At 37.7% G+C, this 24,162-nt stretch overlaps 1 protein-coding gene across 3 annotated transcripts in view; it reads right to left on the bottom strand.

Annotated features, from left to right (window-relative positions):
* TENM2 (teneurin transmembrane protein 2) overlaps positions 1–24,162 on the bottom strand; it is a 1,209,082-nt gene that overhangs the window by 860,369 nt on the left and 324,551 nt on the right. The gene's annotated exons all lie outside the window — the stretch shown is intronic.

Raw genomic sequence — 24,162 nt, 5'->3', positions numbered from 1 at the left:
AGCACCAATAATTATTCAATGAATTTGGAAATCAACTCCAGCAGAGAAGTATATGAGATTCCTGCTGATATTGGTCATCTAAGAAATAATGATTTATTTTTGTTTGGTGTATGCTTACTTATGTGAATACAATTTTCCACTGTGGAATCAAAATAAAATAAGTGCTCCAACTGCTTGCAGGGTTTCTTTAAAGAGACGAAGAGAAACAAATTGGGCACTAATGAGTACGTTTAGCCAAGCTGATTCACTCTGTAACAGTGAAGTGTACAACAAGCAGAAGGAGAATATGCAGTGGGGTTACCTTAACCAGTTTTTATCTTTTAAGTGCAGAGAAGAAATGATAAAGGTTATATCTATGGAAATGATAATTTAGAGCGATATTAGACACCCTTGCTTTTCAATCTTTGGTTGCTTCATGCTGCAAACCTCAAACGTTTGTAACTCAGATGTAAATATAGCGAGTCCATCCATGATGAGCTGTTTTGTGGGTATAAACCACTTACTGTACTTTTCCAAATTGGGAATGTCACCTAAAAAATCTATGGTGGCAAGCAGGTAATTGAACAGGGGTAAAAGTTTATTTCCAGGGGAGGTTTTATTGCATTAGAAGTTAACTTCTATATATTTTCTCTTATCTTGGCCATTATTTTTCTCAAGTGTAGATACATACTCAGACTTTCAGTTTACAGGAAGCATTGAAACATACAATGAAAAAATAGCCCAGAATCATTTACTTAAGTGTAAAGTAGTAATGATCCTCACTGTCAATACATCAAAGAATACAACTTTTTTTTATTCTTGTGATGTAGTAGTGAAAATATTAGTTGCAGGCATTCTGTATGAGAATGTCCTTTTAGGAATAGTAAGCGATAGGAAAAATAAGTTTACCTTGTGCTTCCTAAGTTGTCATCCATATGTATGTGGATATATAAATTGATAAATATGTGTTTATGTACAGGGATAGGAGCGTATAGGTAGGTATTCACACACATTTCAAGATCAAATGCAACCTATTTGTAGAAAACACTAGCTAGGCAAGGAGGGAGGAGGATAATGTAACGCAAAACAATTATCTTACATTTCCTTCCATTTAAACCGTTTTCTCAATCTTGTGTTTGTACAGATATAATCTCATTTTTTTCAAGTAAATTTTCTTTACTTTGCATAAAAGATTTTTAATGTGTTCCCCTTCCCCATCCATGTTTTTCCTATTAGTTAGATACAATTTCATCCCAGGTTTAACATTCCAAAGAAATTCTCCTGCCTTCCTTGCCATCAAGTTAAATATGGGGGAAACCAACCTTATCTATTTTGTAATTCTCTTCTGAAAAACATCCTTCTTTTGCACAGGCTGATATTAACCAAGCAATGAAATAAGGTATATCATTTGCTTCTGTATGTAATGGTTCAAATAAAAAGAAATTCGTTAATTGTTTTAATGTCCTACAATCTAAATGTTATGCCCTTACTATGAAAATTTCATAGCAATATTATGGCTAGCCTAACAATAAAGATTCGTAGTTCATTTGTTTTATATTTTAAGGATGAATTTCTTTATTTATGTAGGGTTTTAGGTTTGGGACTCCTCTTAAAAACAGAGGGCAAAATATTCTTAATTATTTGGATATTGTTTCTATATAAGCTATTCAACTAGACATTTTGAATCATTAAACACTTTTGAATTTCTCAGGTTCCATGAAATAGTTAGCTTGTATAGAAACATTGGAAATATGGGATAGCAGCAGATTACTTATTTCTATTTGCTGTTACCTGGACCCTTGAAAATTATGGACCAAATTATCTGCTAGGCGTTGTTTGGCTTTGACATATGTAGGCAAAATGAATGATTTGGGATTCAAAGTGGTTTTGTTAGAAGGACTTTTTTGAGAGCTGGCACATTAGAGTTTAACTGATACGTTATTAATGGGAAAATGTCCATTTTTCAACCCCCTAATGCCCAAACCTGTTTTGGGACACTGTTTGTTTGTTTTGATTTTTGCTGCTAGGGCAGCCCCATGGGGCCACTTAATAGGCTGCACCACCACCCAGTCTCCCTGGTTATTCTAGTTGTGATGGCACTTCCAGCAGAGAACAGCTACAATTAACAGACAGTAAACCGGGCCCCCTGCTATCTCCAGAGGCCCGAATGCCATGAATCTCAGCAAAAATTGTCAAAAATTTCAGACATTAAGGGAGAGGAGGAGAGCACAAAATAAATTAATGAATGGTCCAGGTTAGAGAATGAAGGGGACACTTAAGAGAGACCTAAGTGTTTCTTTGAATACCTCTGTCTGCTAAAGGCTTACCGCTGACAGAGCAGGGTGTATTGATTGCCTTTTTCATCTTTACCATATGAGTGATGATGATCATATGATGCCCATACAGGATCATAATGATGCCCATTTGATGGATAACAAAATGGTGGCTTAGGTAGGTAAGTCATAGAGGCAAGATTCAATCTTGGTAGATTATTGCATATATTGTTATTATTTCTAAATGTAAATTACACCATGCCACTCCCACCCTAAAAGCCCTCCAATGGTTTGACTTTCATTTAAAATAAAATCAAAACTCTTTATATATCATGGCCCTACATGATTCTGCTACCATCCCTTCATCAGTCTCATCTCTTATGCCCTCCAGCTCAGTCATATAAGGCTTTATGGAGATTCCCTTTCCTTCCACCAGCACTGCACATCCATTCTTCTCAGGACATTCAGACGTGTTGTTTTATCCTGGGTTTGTCCGTGGCTACCTCCCTCCTTATAATTCACAACTCAGGTCAAAGAATATGTCTTCAGAGAAGCTTTCCATGACCTTCCTGAAGAAGATCTTTGATGCTTTACTCACATGTTACCATATTGCATTTTCTATTCTGCAGTCCTTACTTGTGATTTTTGTCCTGTTCAGGTTCAGGCTTTCCCCACTGGAATTAAATTCCATGAACATGGGAACTGTGTTGTTTACACCTATGTCTGCAGCACCTTGAGGGGGGCCTGGCACAGAGTTGATGTGCAGTAAGTAATTGGGGTTAATTTAGTCCTCACAACAATCTTTGGAGAAACGTAGGAGGCAAAGCTTACAAATGAATTCTCTATTATTAAAGCCACAAACCTTACTGCATAGAGAGGAACAATTAAAACAAACCCAGAGGCAAAATCATGACCACTTTTCTACAAACTGATGCTAGACCCTCATCCCTGCCAGAAGTAGTCTTAATGAGAGGCACTGATTTTGAAGGAGAAAACGGCTGATTGCAAAGCAGGTAAAACTATGAGAAAGCTTTAAGTTATTTATATCATAGGGTTTCCATTCAAAAATTCCATTTATAGATTTGCTAGAAGAGAGAAGTAAAACTATATGTGTATATAAATATTTTGTGGACAGAGGACATTACTGATGAAGAAGAATTTTATCTTTATTAGTGACGGCACATATTATCAGTGAACTACCACAAGCATTTGGGAGTCCAAAAGAACAAAGCATGCCACTACCTTGTTTGAGGCTCTGGCCACTGTTAAAAAAGAGGAAATATATTTTTCCCTATGTACTGAGCTCGGCTTCGATTGAACAATTATTCAAGGTGGATATCATTTATAAGGGTCGCCAGGGATAAAGAAAATATGTTTTCCCCCCCCCCATTCCTAAAACAAGGCTGCTCAATTTTGAGATAAAATCAAATGCATCATATACCTCATTCAAACCTTCAATATGACAGCACTGGAAAAGTATCCCAGGCAAACTAATCATGCTTCACTTTTGCAAAGACACCTGTGAAATTTCAAATTCTTGTTTTCTCAATTTCTAAACTTCTTTAAGTAATCAACTGTGGGTGAACATAGATGATATTTAAAGAAAAGAAGTTTAATTGCTACTCCAGCTCATGGGTCTACTAGCACATTTTAGGTATTCAACAAATGCGAGCTACTGATTATGAACATATTTAAAGACTGAATGTTATTTTTAAAAATAGAGGTGATCATTTTAGAAAAGTAATGTCGTTTTCCAATTGTTTTGCATAGGTTAAGGTTAATTTGCATTCATTGAACATATGCCAAATCATGGTATCCCAGTGACTAGCACAATGCCTGGCACAGTTGGTGTACAGATATTTGTGTGTGTGAATGAGTGAAGCTCATTATATGGCACAGGGACGCCAGCTGGCACAGGATTACATATATTACCACAAGCAAACTAATGAGTTAACGCTAATTTAATATATTTTTACCTCACACTAAGGTAATGCTTGATAAGGACCTTGATACTCGACTTTTAAAAATGTTAGCACAGTGCTATGCACATAGTGGGTGCTCAATAATGTTGAACGGAAAGATTTGCAATACTAGATTAATTCCATCTGACTACTCTGTTAAATTTTCAGTTAGAGTATAGATACTGTAAAATCCAAATACACATTAAATCTTGGTTTCCTAAAAGTATGACATTTAAAATATTTGTAGAAAAGCTTTGTCACAACTGATTTGAATGTATGTATTTTCTTTTGCTTCAATTTTGATATCGGCTTGTAATGTCTCTTTCCATCATATGTAATACTGGTAGAACATGCAACTCTACCCAGATCATGAGGATTTCTCAATGATTGGTTGTCCAAAGCCATTGCATGAACTGTTGGATTAGATTTGGCTGGGTGTGGCAGTTGTTGGACCTTAAGAAATCAAAGAACTTCTTAAAAGTATCTTCCAAAAGCAAATGCTAGAATCCTATTCAAGTGCATACGTACATTATCATAGAGCAAAATAAACTGAAATTGGCTGCTATATTTTATATAATAACTTCTGAAAAAGCCCATTTTTTTGGATACTAATATTTGACATGATTCTTTCTTATTGATTTGTTGGAGCTGTTTATTGTTAATAATGCAAATAGGGAAGAGATATGGGAACATATGTATATGTATAACAGATTCACTTTGTTATAAAGCAGAAACTAACACACCATTGTAAAGCAATTATACCCCAATAAAGATGTTAAAAAAATGCAAATAGATAATTTTTAATTATCCTAAAGTAACATTTCACTCTTAATGGTTTGAAATGGATGATAAGCAAACCAATTTGAAATAAAGTATGAACATGTAGTATAGTATTATAACACTATACACTTTCTTGACAGTTAAGTTTTTAAAAAAATGTTCTTTTTATAGCTGTACTATATATGTTTATAGTATATGTAGTAAATAAAAATGTGGCCAAACGTTTGGCTTGGTGAAAAGAAAATTTTTATTAAATAATAATAAAATAAATAAATAAACAGAGGCGATGACATTCTTTAAGAATCTCAATAACCTGTAAAAGTTTGCAAAAAAAATGTACAGAACTGAAATTTGCTTGCACCTGTCCCAAGCATAGAGTTATGAATGCACTTTATTGGTTTAGAGACAGTTGGGATCCATTTCCTACTAAGTGTTTCCATGTAACCATAATAGTGAGAGTAATTGTTTTTTTATTAAAAAAAAAAAACAATCTGTTGGGGAGACTCTACGATCTCGATTTCTATACCATTTTGTCTTCTACAAGAAGAGAGTATTTACTCAAAATTGAGCTATTAAAAGACACGCAAAAATTAATAGCAGCTGAAAAAAAAAGCACAGAGGAAATTCTCAATAAGTGAATATGGATGGAAAAATAGAATACGAGATGCTGAAACCTGAGATTGTTATTGTTGACTAACTCTCTCTTTCTCCTTCCTCCTACCCTCCCTCCAGCCCTCTTTTTTTCCTATCTTTTCTTTGTTTTTTTGAAACTAAAAATTGGACATATGAATACATCCTGACCAAATGATGCCCTCTATCCACTCTCCTGTTTCTCACAGTACTCCAGCTGGGGAACCACATCTGGAATAATCTGTCCTTGTGGTTTTTATTCTAGGATCTTGAAAGGCAAGCTATTTATGTCACTAAATTAATAACATACAAAATGGTATGAAAACATTATCAAAATGCTTAAATCTGATATTATTTAATAAAGCACTTGCAATATAATTTTTAAATAATATTATTTTGAGTAGAAGTGCACATATTTAAAGTGATGCTATAGTATCATTTTTATCTAATACCAATATTAGCGTGATTAATATTAGGATTCTACAAGAAATATATTTTACAGGCAGACTTGTAGCCTTTAATACTCACAGTACCTAGCCAGATATGTCTCAAAGGCACTATAAGACCTCCATCATTCTTGGAAAATATGTTAAACAATAATTGGGAATGGCAATAATAATAGGCATATTTATTAAGCATTTACTATAAGACAGGCAGCGTATAGAGAAGTAACATACTACAGAACTTATGGGAATTTAGATGAGGTTGAAATAACTTCCCCAAGATCCTGTAGTAAGTTAGTAGCCAAAGTGGCTTTGTCACAAAATCAGCCTGATTCTAGAGACAGGCAGTATTTGACTAGAATGGGTTCATGAATTGATCATTCCCTGTAATCTCTTTATAAATCACAGCCCTATGGACAACATTTTATTTTTATGCAATGTATTCTTCTTCAGACAAAAATACTGCTTTGCCAAAAAGCTATGCTGGCAAGATAGATGAAGAGTATATGGAACAGAAAGGGGTTGTTAGCCGTATGCTGTTTTTAAACTAGTGGAGCTGATGTTCTCTCCCGTTCCTAAAAACACCAACATGAGAGATAAAGTAAGAAGAGCAGAGAATCTCTAGGTCCATCCATGTCTCTACAAATGACCCAATTTCGTTCCTTTCTATGGCTGAGTAATATCCCATTGTATATATGTATAGAGAGTGAAGTAAGTCAGAAAGAGGAAAACAAATAGCGTATATTAACGCATATATGTGGAATCTACAAAAATGGTACAGATGAACCGGTTTGCAAGGCAGAAATAGAGACACAGATGTAAAGAACAAACGTACGGACACCAACAGGGGAAAGAGGTGGGGGGGATGGTGGGATAAATTGGGAGATTGGGATTGACATGTATACACTACTATGTATAAAATAGAAAACTAATAAGAACCTGCTATATAAAAAAATAAATAAAAAAACAACAAAAAAAGAAAACTTAGATGACAAAAAAAAAAAGAAGAGCAAAGAAGAGTGGTACTGGATTACGTTACTATGGCGTTGCTCACAATGAAGAATCTAAATCTTGGTTGACTGAGTAGTCAATTATACATGTTGGACAAAGTAGATGAAGAAAGCAGATGATTGCAGGCACTCGGGATGTACAGAAAAACAGGCAATTTTCCTTTGCAAATACATTCCCACGATGGGCATTTTCATTATTTCCCCCACAAGACTGTTATGTCTTTCATATCATCATAATTCTATAAACTTCTGAATCCCTTAATAATGTTTAAAGTCAATCCAAAAATAACATCGACTTTGAGCCTCCTCTCCCCATCAGTGTAAGAGACAATCTTGCAGCTACCACAAACAACGATCAGATTAATAAGTTGTCTGCCAAAAGTGGTGTTTACGAGTCACCAAGGAACGACTTCTTTGACTTGTGGGAAGAGATCAAGAGAGGAAAAAATGATGCTAGTGCAAACTGGGAAGGATGCATTTAGAACCCTTGAGACTTCTGGAGGATTTGGGAGTGTGGGCCGTAGTTAAGAAGCATCACAAACATAGGGCTGGAAATATGGCATCTAATAACAGTGGAGAAGCTCTTGAAAATCTGAGTGATGTAGATTAAAAAACGCTTTTAACATGTAGATTAATTAGAATTTCAAAGAGAGACTGACTGCAGTGTGTTCCTCCGGGACTTGGTGTCTAGGGGCAGAACAAAGGGAGTCCTGGATCTTAAGCTTATTTTGAAGCCCCTTCAATTCCTAACAGCACTGGTGTGGGTGGAGGAAGCAAAGACAAAGCTACCACTACCCAGGTTAAAAGGACATTTAAAGGTTTTAAGACAGTGGGACAAGGGGAAAACGGGCAGGCTTGTGCCTCTGTGACTCCAGGTTTTCCTTGTCATCCGATTTTATTCTCTGTATTCAGAAATAATTCACTGATACTTGAAACTCTCCTATTTACATTTCTAACACTTACAAATAAAATTTTCAAACTGCAGAGTAGGTACCATAACCAAACATATAAAGCCATCCATACTCCTTGTCCTATCATGAAAAGTAGAGCTCTAAGATTGGGAATCTAACAAAAGGAAATACGAGGGGAATGTGATACATGCAAAAATGATTAGCCACAAAATATTCCATTTCCCTCTATTGACTTCTTACATACAGCAGGGTTTCTAAAGGCTGCATTAGCCTTCACAATAGTAATAATAACGCTGGGACTGTGCAACTAACAATAAGAGGTGACTGAGCACTTGCTATGGGTCAGGCACTGTGCTAAGTACTTCACAGGGATGATCTCACCTAATCTTCACAACAGCCTTGCAAAGCACCTGTCCCCATATGAAGCAGCAGCAGCCGCTATTTTTCAGTTGAGGAAACTTGAGACGTAGAGAGGTTAAGTAATATTCCCAAGTTCATATAGTTATGAAGTTGTAGAATTAAGGACTAATAGAATACCTTGTCCTTTATCTTATTTCTACATAAATTGCACAAATGCTCAGGAAGGTAATCCACAAATGTCTAAGGGGAATAAAAAACAAGAGCATACCAAAACATCACAAAGTATATGTTATTTAGAGTTGAAAGAACAGAAATTGAAGCATGTATGAGACTAGGGCCTGGCACACAGCAAGCATGGAGTAAGTGTTATTTGTTTATTAATGTATTTCATCCACGGGGTCATCCTAGGAGCTGGGCATGATCTCCACCATTTATAGATGAAGACATGAAGGTACTAGGTGGTCAAGATGGTTGCTGACCCCAGAGCCCAGCTCTTTCCATCGCGCCCTCCTGCTTCTCAAAAGGCTGATTCACTTTTTTCTTTCAGTTTATTGGATTATTGCCTTTAATTGTCCGGCCTGTTTTATCGGTCATCAGAATTGCAGTTTTATACTGCCCTCATCTGTCTTGGGAGGAGTTAAGTGGTATTTAGAAATAATTCATAGATACCTGAAACTTTCCTATTTACATTTTCAACACTTACAAATAAATTTTTCAAACTGCGGAGCAGGTACTATAATCAAACATATAAAGCCATCCATATTCCTCTTGGACATTAACATGAAATTGCACTGTGCAAAACGTTATGATAACTACATTTCATTGGCAAATATTTATCGCATTTTGATATACTTATAATAAAACAGCTTAATCCATCATTTCAACTAGATATGAATGCATGATTTTTTCTGTAGATTATGATACTTTCTTTATGAAACATTATAACTCTCAGAGCTGAGAGTATGGTTTAAAAAAAAAAACTTCGAGAATAATATTTTCAATAATTTTGGAATAAGTAATATGCTAACAAGTGCACAAGTCTCCATGCTCAAAGCTGAACAGAAGATTTTTTTTTTCACATAAAATACCAATTTCATATAATGAAAACATGACTTTCACGAAACAAAACAAGATGTAATTTCACATTTCTGGGGGGAATATTAAGAGCCTTTAGAAGATGTCTGCTTTAATTGTACTGTGAGGTGAAGCATTCTTAAAGGGTTGCTCTCTCATTATCACCATCTGGATAAAATTCTGATCATAACAATTAAAAATAAAAGTGATGAGACTGCAGCAAAATTATTATAAATATTGGGAACCATTTAATAACCTTAGTTTTATTATAAAATATAAGTCTGAGCAGAATTTCTTTAAAAGTGTCACGAGGTGGCTCTTTTCTAATGTTGAAAAATGTGATTCATTAAGATGAATATGAGGCAGACTGGATTCTGAAGGAGCTCACATTTTGATGGAGGGTAGGAGGTGGTGATGGTGGAAGACACTTGACTTGTTTAAAGTACTCTGAGACACTGCAAAAAGGGACTGATGTACTCTGCCAGGGGAAGGAGATAAAAAGAACTATAGAGAAATATAAGAGTTGTAAAGGTCCTTGAAGGATGCATGGGCATGTATTAGGTCAACAAACTGAAGAGTATTTGAAATAAAAAAAAATATAAGAAAGATAGAGTTAGTAGATGTAGTGGCCACAAACAGTGCATTTCGTCTGGGGTATAGGCAGGGAAGCACACTTCTTGTTTTGTTTTTTAATTTTATTCCGTTTTTTCTAAATGTGTTGCATTTTTTTTGTTGGTTTTTTTTTTTGGCCATACCACGTAGCATGCGGGATCTTAGTTCTCCAACCAGGGATGAACCCGCGCCCCCTGCATTGGAAGTATGGAGTCTCAACCACTGGACCGCCAGGGAAGTCCCCAGAGAAGCAGAAATTTGAAAGAAATATTTTTAGTTTGACAGTTCACAACCACAGAAAGGATTTATTCTAAAGAGATGACCTCGAGTACTACAAACAGGCCTGGGATTTGGGGCAGCTGGTGTCAGTGCAGGACACTTAAGGAGTAGGGGTGTGGGAAGCAATGCTTTTACCGTAGTGGATAGCCTCCAGTGGGAAAACTGTAAGTCCCACACGAGAATCATAAAATAGTTACAGGTGAATTTCAGAACACTTAACATTGAACTTCACTCATGGCCGAGGCTGAATGAAAATGATTCCAGAATTGCTAACATAGAGCAAAACACTTCCTACAGGTTGATCTGTGCTGTCCTCTGCACACGTCCTTGAAGAAGGTGTGGGCTGTCCTTTTCCACTGCACACATCTTGGGAAGAGCTCAGGGGTAAAGGAGAGCAAATGTTTAAGAACAGCTATTTTTTTAAAAGAGGAATTATTAACATCGTGATATTTCAAGGAGGCATTCTTTTTTTTTTTTTTTTTTCAAGGAGGCATTCTTAACGCTAGGCACATCAATCTTTCAGTGTCTCTTTCCCTAATTTTCATAAACATCGTAATCGACAGCTTGTTAACAGTTCATTAATAACATTAAAATCTTGTGATAAACAACAGCCTGCCAACCTCACGGTGGACACAATATCTAGCCATGCATTTTATCCTCCTCAAAAGCAACCTAGTCTACTAACGGTGAGTCCAAAAGGTGGCGTGGCTAGTTGGTATGTTCATACAGACAAGTGCTCAAACATCATGCCCTCCAGCTCTCATTAAGGACTGATTAGCAGTTAATTTATGTCTTTCAAGCTAGCTAACTTCGCTGAGTAAATGTCTCTATGACCCCTAAAAATGCTAAAATCATTTCATTTGAATAATTGCAAGTGTTAGGAACACCCTCCAAATCAGAAGAAACTGAAAAAAAAAAAAAAAAAAAAGGCAGACACGAACGATTTGTATTTCTTGTGTGTTGCTTAAAAAAAAAAAAAATCTAGTTTCAAGTGTAGCTTTTTCTTCTTAGTGGTCTAAAATGGAAAATTTTCCTGATTGCAGTTTGAAATATTCTATACCGGAGCAGGAGTCAACACTGCACCAACACAGAGAAATCTATTTGTGTTTTCCTGGTAAGAGCGCACCATAAAACTACAGGGTGTTGTCCTTCCTTATCTTTGGAGGAAAGCCCGATTATAAGCTCATTTCAGTTGAACAAATCTCTCTGGACTCCCCGCTGAGCAAGGCATTTAAACTTGAAAGCCGAGAGGTCTTCATTTTCTGTACCCTGACAGTGGGCTCCTTGCAGCCCTGGCATCAGGATTCATGTGGATGCACTAAGATTCAAGGGGGCATCTCACATTAAGGCCTTTAGTCACTCCACTTTACATTTTTCTTCATGAAATGGACATCAAATAGACTGTTGCTATCGGTGGCGTGCATCCTAGTAACTCCCTCTTCTTCCCACCTGGAATTGTCTTCTCACAAGGAAGGGAAATGTGAAATAAAGACTCAAGCATCCTAGAGAACACTCCAGGATGCACAGAGAGGCTGCGTGACGACGCACTGCTGCAAAGCCCTTGGGCAATATAAGAGATTGGGAAAGAGCTGAAAACCCCTTGAAAAGGTAGGTAGGGAGCTTTCTACCTATTAGCTTAGGGCTACTGAAGTTCCTAAAGGTTCATAGCTGAAGTCATGGATATACTGATTTGCTTGAATAAACAGACCTCCTGGGATGCTGACTGGAGACAGTGAGGACGTACTATGTTGAACTACACACTGTAGACATCTAAAGTATTTTGAGTATTGTGAAAATGCTAGCCATATTTTTTTGGTTTTTAGCCAGGATATTAGGTTACATCCAACTGGAACAGAATAACGGTTCTAATTGTCAAACTACCATCACCACTATCACAAATGGCAAACAGATATGATTACAACTTGTTAAAGCCATGAGTATACCTTATCAATGGAGAAGGTAATCATAACCTTCCTAGGAATACTACCAAAAGTACTATGTGGTACTTGAGAACAGTATGCTAAGGAATTTTATATGCATTAGCTCGCAATATTCACAATAATCTCATGTAGTAGATTTTTCCATTATCTCTATTTTATGGATAAGGAAACAGTCTCACGATGAACTGTCTAGGAATTCAGAGTGGAAGAGCCATTTTAAACCCAGACTACTGGTCTCCAAAGTCTGTGCTCTGGATTAGCAGATTAAACTGCCCATTGAATATCTTTATGTTCGTTACAGTTCTTTCTAGAGGTTCAAAGAGGGGCCACCTGTTGAGTGGACTTGACTCTCTTTAAAAACCTCAAGGATGACACCCTATAAGATGCCACACCAAGGCTAGTCTGATGTCTAGTTCAATGGAGCTAAAATAGGCACTTAAGTGACTGACTGAGAGCCAGGTTAATGTGCATACAGTGGAAATGTTAATTTTGGAATAAGTGACTACTCTGTCAGAACAATGTTTTGCAAAACAATCATTAACACTCAAATATAATTATCTTTATTGCTGTTGTCAGAAAAATAATACTGAAGAGCATGGATCAGCGGCCTAAATTAGACTGTTTCTTTTGAGATGTCAACAATACTTCTTTTTTTCACACAAGTTTTATTAATCAGAGAATAAGTTTTTGCATCAACATTATTACTGTTTAACTGGGTCCTCAAAATACTTTTTATAATTTAATAAGCCTTTTCCAATTCTTACTACTCTGGTCCCACGATCCTGAATTTGAACAAAGGTCCTCTCTGCTCTGGTTCATTCAGTTTCGTCTCGAACTTTAAAAAATGTCTATCCTTTTCTATGATGGCCTTTAAACCATAAATGAATTCATTTACCCATTAACTTATTTCATTTTGCAACAAATGCTTTGAGTGTGTACAACCTAAAGGCTCAGTTTTAGTTTTGTTAGTAGACAAAACAAAGATTTCTTCCACCTGCCCAACCATCCCAGCAGGAGAGACAGATCAGTGTTTTATATAAGTAAACTATGTAGTAGGTTGGAGGGTTTTAGTACTATGGAAAAAAGACAAGGGATATCATGGTAGAGCAGAGGTGGGAAGGGAGTTACAGTTATACATAATAGCCTTGACATTTGAACTTGTAGGAGACAGGGTTAGACGGGAAGGTATCCAGGAGAAGACCAACCCAGGCAGGGAGAGCAGCTAGGGCAAAACTTCCTAAACTGGTGTGGTCTGGCGTATTGAAAGATAACGTGGCTGGGAAGGGGCAGGGCAAAGGGGACTGGTAGGAGGTGAGGTCACAGAACTTCCAGGGTTCCGCTGCTGAAAAGAGGGGAAAGACAGCTACACCACCCTTGTGTCATACTTATTACAGGGAGACATGGGCCTCACAGTATAGTAAGAGATAAGCATCCACAAATCCACACGATTCTTTGATTTGGTCCTAGAACGCTTTAACAATTTAATTAACGTTATTCAAAAATCAGAGGGCTTTTCAAAAATTGGATTTCAGGATTCTCTAGAAGACTCAAAGGATCTGACACCCCACAATTACATTCCCAGAGGGCAACAACTAGCTGTCTATGTTTCAAGGACATGTGCTTTTCAGGTTGCAAAATACTCTAGCTTCTGGCATCCTGATTTGTTAGGTGACTGACCACAGTTTGCGGAGTGTAAAACTCTGTACCTGCTTACACGCTTATCTTTTACTCTCTTTTCTTTTACCATTTTGACTACTATTTTTCCTTCAAAGTTCAACTTAATTCTAATTCACTCCATAAAAAAAAACCAAAAAAAGAAAAAAACAAAAATTCTCTGTTGCTGCAAAGTCCTGGAATGTTTACCATTTGGTAGAACTTGGAGTGAGTTTCCTCTCCTTACTTGTAATTTGTCTTTTAACCTGATTTTAGTTCCAGTGAGACCTGGGTTTTCCCTCCTTGGATCGTCTCAGCCTTACAACGTAGGTAGTTTTATTCATAGTTTACTGAAGAGAAGTCGCATAACTCATCCAAAGAAACACAAAAAGTGATGTGAAAACTCAGGATTGCAATCTAGGCCTGTCTGGCTTTTGAATGGATGCACTTTCCACAATGTTAGGCAGGGGATGTGCTGAAATATCTGATATAACTTTAAACAAAGCCATCTCTTTGTTTCAGGCATTCTGACTGAGCAGGGCTTTTCAGAGCTCTAAGCAAAATGGGAAATGATGCTGATGAAACTTTATCTTTGTAGATATCTAGCCATCAATGTAAATTATTATCTTTATCTTTATGTGTGTATATATAATCTTTCATATATAGATCTATTTTATATTTTATTATAGATATAATTTTAAGTTTAGATTGCTTAATATGGTTATCTACATTACTCAAATTATTAAATTTCCCCAAAATGCTTTGTCGGGGACTTCCCTGGTGGTACAGTGGTTAAGAATCCGCCTGCCAATGCAGGGGACACAGGTTCGAGGCCTGGTCTGGGAAGATCCCACATGCCGTGGAGCAACTAAGCCCGGGCTCCACACAGGCTTTTCTGTAGTAGCCCCAGGGGGCTACTCTTTGTTGCAGTGCACGGGCTCCAACTACTGAGCCTGTACTCTAGGGCCCAAGAGCCACAACTACTGAGCCCACATGCCACAACTACTGAAGCCCCTGTGCCTAGAGCCCGTGCTCTGCAAGAAGAGAAGCTACTGCAATGAGAAGCCCGCACACTGCAACAAAGAGTAGCCCCTGCTCGCCGCAACTACAGAAAAGCCTGTGTGCAGCAGTGAAGACCCAACACAGCCAAAAATAAATAAATTTATACAAAATATAATAATAATAAAATGATCTGTTGTATTTAATGTTAAAGTTTAAACTACCCTGAAGCAATCATAACTTTAAAAAAAGACATAAGTTTGTTCATTGATATTTATAGGATAATGATTTATATTCATTCTCGATACCAAAGCATGCTACATGATTTACTCATCACCCTCATCACCAATTGCTTTTAACAATTCTGATTTCCCTGTTCTTGACCTTTCAAAGCCAAAAAAGACAAATCCTAAGAATAATTAATATTTTCCTCCTTCCAGAAAATACATTAATATTTTTTATAGAAAAAAGTTATAAAAAAGGACAGATTGAATCCAACAATCACATAAAATTTTGCAAGTATCCAAATCTCCATGTCCTCCAAAAGGCACAAGATTCTTCACTACTTATGCTCTGCTCTTTGTTCTGGATATGGCTGAACGGTCAGAGGTTTGTTTGCAAAACATTGCCTTTCTCAAGATTCAAAATGGAAAAAAATATAATTAGTCTGTGGTTTACCAAATGGAAACATTAAAATACAGCAACAAAGCCATCCTTACAATGTGACCCAATTAGTGAGTTGGATGTTCACCTTCATTAGGGACTATGGGTACAAAGTCTTGTTTGGAAGAATGGAAATTATTTTGATTCCATACGTCTCTATAAAGCAGTTTAATTTGATTGGGATGGAGACTAGGCTGCACGTGGACAAGCAAAAACACTAAGTGACACATTATTCAATGCAAATTAATGCACTAAAAATAAATACAGAAATGTCAAAGAAAAAGCAGGGTCAGTCTCTGAATGTGCACAAAAGGAATGAGGGACACGAATTATCAGAAAAAAATGAATATTAAATATTGGATCTTTGGAGTCCCATCCATGCTTCAGGGGACCTTAAGGTTGTCTGGGACCTGAGGAGGACGTGAAGACCATCTTGAGAAGTGACATCTGTTCCCAAGTCCTAATGGAAGGCCTTGTTCCCTTCAAACTCCCTGGACCTATTTAACACACTGTCTTCTCCAGTGGAAGCTCAAATGTTTTAGTCAGAGAATCTCTCAGCTATCCTTCCTCTTTTATTTCCCATTTTCTTCCTACAATGCCTTGGAATGACATACACGGGCTTCCATTTACCTTCTATCACCTGCTGCTTCTATCGCAGAAAGCATCATGTTACATGTCAAATGCAGAAGTGGATGTTCTCTGTGAAGAGGTGCTCTAGGTGTGCCCTTGACAGGTTAAAAGAAACTCTAGAAATGTATCAAATCCTCTCTGTCCATACAGCCTTGGCTCTTAAATCCTGCTAAAACCAGCAAGTACCTACCCTCTCACATCCTAAGGAAGAGGGGGAGCATTTTAAAATAAAACATGAATTAAGGAAGGAAATAAAAGTGATCCAATGTTTACAAAATATGGCATCTAATGTGTGATCGTATGTGTGTGTTTTAGAAATATCTTCATATAAATTTATTTTAAAAAAAAGAATGCAAATCCATCTAAAGGTAATGGCAGTAGAGCTGTACCAGCAAGGGTGCCAGTGTTGCATGGTGCCTGAGTGTATCATTGCAAAGGCAGATTCGCATACCTTGGACCCTGGCTCTACCTCTTACAGCTGCATGTTGATGGGCAAGTTGTTTCACATTTCTGAGCCTCTGTTTCCTTGATTATAAAAAGGGAACCATTCCACTTATCTTGCAGGAATGGTATAAGTCTTAAACTAGATAATACATGGGAAGCACTTAGCACAGTGCCTGGATCAAAAAATTATAAATGACAAATAAAATTAGCCAATTATGTGTGCTAAGGAAAGGGGAAGAGAGAGACAAGAAAAAAAGTGCCCAAGTCCCCTTAGGCTGAAATAAGAAAAAGCAAAAGCCTCAGTGCTACGGGGAGGCAATATGAATGGATATAATCAATATTTAAGAGATCCATCTGGCAGCCTGGTACATATAGGCCCTCCTGGCATGGGGAGAGGTGGCAGGGAGATGGAGTGGGAGAGTGGCACAGTTCTCCAGGTGTGGAATGATGAAAGGGGGCAGGGATGGGGCTCTAGAAATGGAAAAGAAGGGGTGATCTAAGAGGCTCTGCTGGGAAAGAATCAGCAGGTGTTGGTGATAAATTGGACGTGGAAGGTGAAGAACAGAGTCGAAAATAACTCCCAGATAAGGGCTTTAGGGAGCTGGAAGAATACTGGTGAGACTGACAAAAGGGAGGGCTTGATAGGTGTCTTCCTATTACCTTCAAAGTGAAATAACCCAACTGACAGAGTTATCAAGCAGCTCTTCTAACGTTGTAATTCTGGGTAATTAAAGTTACGGACAAGGTGAAGGGGCTAAGGCATACATTAAGATACTAAGACAACATTTTCTTTTAGATTTTCGTAGAAATTTCAGAATCAATTTAGCAGTTGATGGAAGCAATAACTATACTAAGAAGAGCAAAAAAAAAAAAACCAAAAAAAAAAAAAAAAAAAACACTCCACGGTTTGCTTTGTGATCAAATGACAGTCCTGCTTGACAAATAAAAGGGATCAATTACACATAAATTTCTATAGCATACTAAAAGAAAAAGAGTAGTTTTCTGCATGAATCTGGTTTGGAGTTAAGAATGTCAGTACCCATGTCCATTGTACTCCTGAATATGCTCGCAGTAAACATTAAAACAAAAACAAAACGAACACAGCCAGGGAATAATTCTCATGCAATAGTAGTATTGAGGCGACTTCACAGTTGTATATGTTTTGGGAATCCTGCAGTAAATGTGGCCTAATGTGGTGTTATGTCACCAGTATCTGCATCACCAACCACTGTCATCATATGCCTTTCAGAAGCAGCTGACAGTTCGTTTATCTTGCAAACAGTTGCAAAGCGAAAAAAAAAAAAGTAATGTTATATTAAAAACTCCTTGCCATTAGGAGCCCCAAATGTATCTAAATCAAAACAACCCAGCAATGTTCTCAGGATTGCTGTAAATGCAATACACAGATGAGAATTTACAGTGTTCCATAAGCAGGGAAATTGTGATACCAGATTGCATTTACTTTTATCTTACCCAAAGTAACATTATCTTCCACAACCATAAAGAAACCGCACTATCCCATAAATCTATTGAAAGGAATTGGCACTGTTACAATAAAGGCATCCATATACTGTGGTTTATTCTTTGAAAATCACCCAAATGCCAGTATCTAAAAACAGAGACTTGATTTCTTCCTGGATTGCCACTAAGCACCTGCCTCACTCTTATACACATATCCCTCAAACTATGTCAAAGGCAGGAACAAATTTCCTAACCCAAACTGAAAAGTCCTTGGTTCTCCAAATGACTATAAATTGCATGGCTAAGTGCATATGGCCACAGGGCTGTCACAGCTACTTCTCCTGACAATTCATCATAGCATACTAATTCTATAATATCATTACTGTGTCTCTTCTCACTGTACTGATCCAGCCAGTTAATTTAATCAACTAATAATAGATTCAGAAATGGATGCAAGGGGCCCTAGCACTTCAAATTATATTACTAGATATGTACCTCGGTGAGGTGGTTGCATTCCTCACCATCCGACATAACCTCCAGAAGACAACTGCCTAATAAGTTAGGTGAGGTTACCTCTGAATATTTCAGTTGGAAATTACAACCGCAGAATTTTCTTTCAAAATCAATACTTTTTTGCTTAGAATATATTAACCATGTCAACAGGGGAACAAAACTAACTCTTTTTCTAAGTGCCGGGTTCATATTGGATATTAATAAGACATTGGAACTCCAAAGTTTTCAAGTAAGTAGAAGAAATCAGAGTTCTATGATTAACTACAAAGTGAGCCATTCAAGAATGGACAATTAATTTTATTAAATTTTAATCTTCTCTGCAAATGTCAATGATAATTAGAAAACATTATTCTTTAACATCACAGTCCGTCTTGCATGTCATGAAGAGTGTAATAAGATAATTTATTATAAAGAAAAAATGGTTTGAAAACATAATGTTAGGAGGTATACAACAGGTAAAATAAATATCACAAATATGTGCATATATTTTCAAAGGTACAGTAAAAGCTATAGTACATTTTTTAGAAGAGTCACTTATTTGAAAAAATTGTACAATTTCCTTTTAATACCTTTCTATCAAAATGGAGTTGCCTATCTTATCCTATGGTTGGAACAGAGATCGACAGAAAAGTTCAAGTGTGTAAGTGTGTCAGCCAACTTTGCATCTAGCTTTACTTTGCAATTAACATGTGGATTAATTAAATGTTACCCACTTGTGTTGGCAATGATTTTTACCTGTACAGACTCGTGAGGAAAGAGAATCAGCTTGCAAAGAAACTTTTCATATTAACTGAGCTTTTATCAAAGTGATACTTCCCATGTAAGTTATGAACATATGAATATATCTGGTCCTTCCACTGATTTCTCCCACCAGTGGAAAGAATGACTCTTGCTCCTTTGGATGGAGCAATGTCCTCAGAAGCCCTAAGATGAGAGGTCATAAACCAACCGTTCGTGTAGTGAAAATTGACTTAAGAGGGCTTAAATTTTGTCTGTACCTATTATTTTACATTTAATTTTACTTTCAATGATTTAAAATTAATAGTCTACATACACAAATCTGCACTTCTATCTTTTATTGCAAAACACAAGACCTGGGACCCAGACATGACAATCAAATGAAGTGGATAAGTAAGGCACTATTCTCCAGCTAACCAGGGTCCTAGTGCATTCTAATGGTTCCATGAATCTCTGGCTAAGTGTTAGCTACTGTTTTTCAACTCATATGGAACCAACTCTGTCCATTTATGTTACCTACATTACCTGAACACCTGTAGCTGCTAGGATTTCCAAATTCCCCTTAATCGATCAAAAACTTTAACCAGGGCTTCCCTGGTGGCGCACTGCTTGAAGTCCACCTGCCGATGCAGGGGACACGGGTTCATGCCCCAGTCTGGGAAGATCACACATGCTGCGGGGCGGCTGGGCCCATGAGCCATGGCCGCTTACAGGCCTATGCGTCAGGAGCCTGTGCTCCGCAACGGGAGAGGCCACAACAGTGAGAGGCCCGCGTACCGCAAAAGGGGAAAAAAAAAACTTTAACCAAATGAACTTATTTACAAATCAGACAAAGAAAACAAAATTGTAGACCTTAAAGATGGTGGAGGAGTAAGACGTGGAGATCACCTTCCTCTCCACAAATACATCAGAAATACATCTACACGTGGAACAACTGCTACAGAGCACCTACTTAACACTGGCAAAAGACCTCAGACTTCCCAAAAGGCAAGAAACTCCCCACGTACCTCGGTAAGGCAAAAGAAAAAAGAAAAAACAGAGACAAAACAATAGGGACAGGACCTGCACCAGTTGGAGGGAGCTGTGAAGGAGAAAACGTTCCCACACACTAGGAAGCCCCTTCGCGGGCAGAGACTGCGGGAGGCGGAGGGGGAAGCTTCGGAGCCGCGGAGGAGAGCACAGCAACAGGGGTGCGGACGGCAAAGCGGAGAGATTCCCGCACAGAGGATTGGTGCCGACCAGCACTCACCAGCCCGAGAGGCTTGTCTGCTCACATGCTGGGGTGGGCAGGGGCTGGGAGCTGAGGCTCGGGCTTCGGTGCTCCAGCTGGGTTTCAGGACTGTGCCTCTTAGGTGGGAGAGCCAAGTTAGGGACACTGGTCCACCAGAGAGCTCCCGGCTCCACTTAATATCAAAGGGTGAAAGCTCTCCCAGAGATCTCCATCTCAATGCTAAGACCCAGTTCCACTAAACGACAAGCAACCTACAGTGCTGGACACCCTATGCCAAAAAACTAGCAAGACAGGGACACAACTCCACCCATTAGCAGAGAGGCTGCCTAAAATCATAATAAGGTCAAAGGCACCCCAAAACACACTACCAGATGCAGTCCTGCCCACCAGAAAGACAAGATCCAGCCTCATCCACCAGAACACAGGGACCAGTCCCCTCCACCAGGAAGCTTACACAACCCAATGAACCAACCTTACCCACTGTGGACAGACACGAAAAACAATGGGAACTATGAACCTGCAGCCTGCAAAAAGGAGACCCCAAACACATAAGGTAAGCAAAATGAGAAGAGAGATAAACACACAGCAGATGAAGGAGCAAGGTAAAAATCCCCCAGACCAAACAAATGAAGAGGAAATAGGCAGTCCACCTGAAAAAGAATTCAGAGTAATGATAGTAAAGATGATCCAAAAGCTTGGAAACAGAATGGAGAAAATAACAGAAACGTTTTACAAGGACCTAGAAGAACTAAAGAGAAAACAAACAATGATGGACAACATAATAAATGAAATTAAAAATTCTCTAGAAGGAATCAATAGCAGAATAACTGAGGCAGAAGAACAGATAAGTGACCTGGAAGATAAAATAGTGGAAATAACTACTGCAGAGCAGAATAAAGAATGAAAACAATTGAGGACAGTCTCAGAGACCTCTAGGACAACATTAAATGCACCAATATTCGAATTATAGGGGTCCCAGGAGAAGAGGAGAAAAAGAAAGGGACTGAGAAAATATTTGAAGAGATTATAGTCAAAAACTTCCCTAATATGGGAAAGGAAATAGTCAATGAAGTCCAGGAAGCACAGAGAGTCCCATACAGGATAAATCCAAGGAAAAACACGCCAAGACACATATTAATCAAACTACCAAAAATTAAATACAAAGAAAAAATATGAAAAGCACCAAGGGAAAAGCAACAAATAACATAGAAGGGAATCCCCATAAGGTTAACAGCTGATATTTCAGCAGAAACTCTGCAAGCCAAAAGGGAGTGGCAGGACATATTTAAAGTGATGAAAGGGAAAAACCTACAACCAAGATAACTCTAGCCAGCAAGGATCTCATTCAGATTTGGCGGAGAAATTAAAACCTTTACAGACAAGCAAAAGCTAAGAGAATTCAGCACCACCAAACCCGCTTTACAACAAATGCAAAAGGAACTTCTCTAGGCAGGAAATACAAGAGAAGGAAAAGACCTACAATAACAAACCCAAAATAATTAAGAAAATGGTAACAGGAACATACATATCGATAACTACCTTAAATATAAATGGATTAAATGCTCCAACCAAAAGACACAGACTGGATGAATGGATACAAAAAAAGACCCATATATATGCTGTCTATAAGAGACCCACTTCAGACCTAGGGACACATACAGACTGAAAATGAGGGTATGGAAAAAGACATTCCATGCAAATGGAAATCAAAAGAAGGCTGGAGTAGCAATTCTCAAATCAGACAAAACAGACTTTAAAATAAAGACTATTACAAGAGACAAAGAATGACACTACATAATGATCAAGAGATCAATCCAATAAGAAGATATAACAATTGTAAATATTTAGGCACCCAACAGAGGAGCACCACAATACATAAGGCAAATACTAGCAGCCATAAAAGGGGAAATCGACAGTAACACAATCATAGTAGGGGACTTTAACATCTCACATTCATCAATGGACAGATCATCCAAAATGAAAATAAATAAGGAAACACAAGCTTTAAATGATACATTAAACAAGATGGACTTAATTGATATTTATACGACATTCCATACAAAAGCAACAGAATATACTTTCTTCTCAAGTGCTTATGGAACATTCTCCAGGATAGATCATATCTTGGGTCACAAATCAAGCCTTGGTAAATTTAAGAAAACTGAAATTGTATCAAGTATCTTTTCTGACCACAACACTATGAGACTAGATATCAGTTAAAGGAAAAACTGTAAAAAATACAAACACGGGCTTCCCTGGTGGTGCAGTGGTTGAGTCTGCCTGCCAATGCAGGGGACATGGGTTCATGCCCCAGTCCACGAAGATCCCACATGCTGTGGAGAGGCAAGGCCCATGAGCCATGGCTGTTGAGCCTGCGCATCTGGAGCCTGTGCTGCGCAACGGGAGAGGCCACAACAGTAAGAGGCCCCCGTACTGCAAAAAGAAAAACAACAACAACAACAACAAAAACCAAACACATGGAGGCTAAACAACACACCACTAAATAACCAAGAGATCACTGAAGACATCAAAGAGGAAATCAAAAAATACCTAGAAACAAATGTCAATGAAAACACAATGATCCAAAACCTATGGGATGCAGCAAAGGCAGTTCTAAGAGGGAAGTTTATAGCAATACAATCCTACCTCAAGAAACAAGAAACATCTCAAATAAACAACCTAACCTTACACCTAAAGCAATTAGAGAAAGAAGAATAAAAAAAACCCCCAAAGTTAGCAGAAGGAAAGAAATCATAAAGATCAGATCAGAAATAAATGAAAAAGAATTGAAAGAAACAATAGCAAAGATCAATAAAACTAAAAGCTGGTTCTCTGAGAAGATAAACAAAATTAATAAACCATTAGCCAGGTCATCAAGAAAAAAAGGGAGAAGACTCAAATCAACAGAATTAGAAATGAAAAAGGGAAAGTAACAACTGACACTGCAGAAACACAAAGGATCATGAGAGATTACAACAAACAACTATATGTCAATAAAACGGACAACCTGGAAAAAATGGACAAATTCTTAGAAAGGTATAACCTTCCAAGACTGACCCAGGAAGAAACAGAAAATATGAACAGACCAGTCACAAGTAATGAAAATGAAACTATGATTAAAAATCTTCCAAGAAACAAAAGTCCGGGACCAGCTGGCTTCACAGGTGAATTCTATCAAACATTTAGAGAAGAGCTAACACCCATCCTTCTCAAACTCTTCCAAAAAACTGCAGAGGAAGGAACATTCCCAAACTCATTCTGTGAGGCCACCATAACCCTGATACCAAAACCAGACAAAGATACTACCTAAAAAGAAAATTACAGACCAATATCACTCATGAATATAGATGAAAAATCCTCAACAAAATACTAGCAAACAGAATCCAACAGCACATTAAAAGGATCATACACCATGATCAAGGGGGGTTTATTGCAGGAATGCAAGGATTCTTCAATATATGCAAATCAATCAATATGATACACCATATTAACAAATTGAAGGAGAAAAACCATACGATCATCTCAAGAGAGGCAGAAAAAGCTTTCGACAAAATTTAACACCATTTATGATAAAAACT

The sequence above is a fragment of the Monodon monoceros genome, unplaced genomic scaffold, assembly GCF_005190385.1.
Source record: "Monodon monoceros isolate NGI ecotype Baffin Bay Population unplaced genomic scaffold, NGI_Narwhal_1 Super_Scaffold_12, whole genome shotgun sequence".
Classification (NCBI taxonomy): domain Eukaryota; kingdom Metazoa; phylum Chordata; class Mammalia; order Artiodactyla; family Monodontidae; genus Monodon; species Monodon monoceros.
Note: the sequence above shows the minus strand (reverse complement) of the source record. Positions and strands in the feature narration are given on the sequence as shown.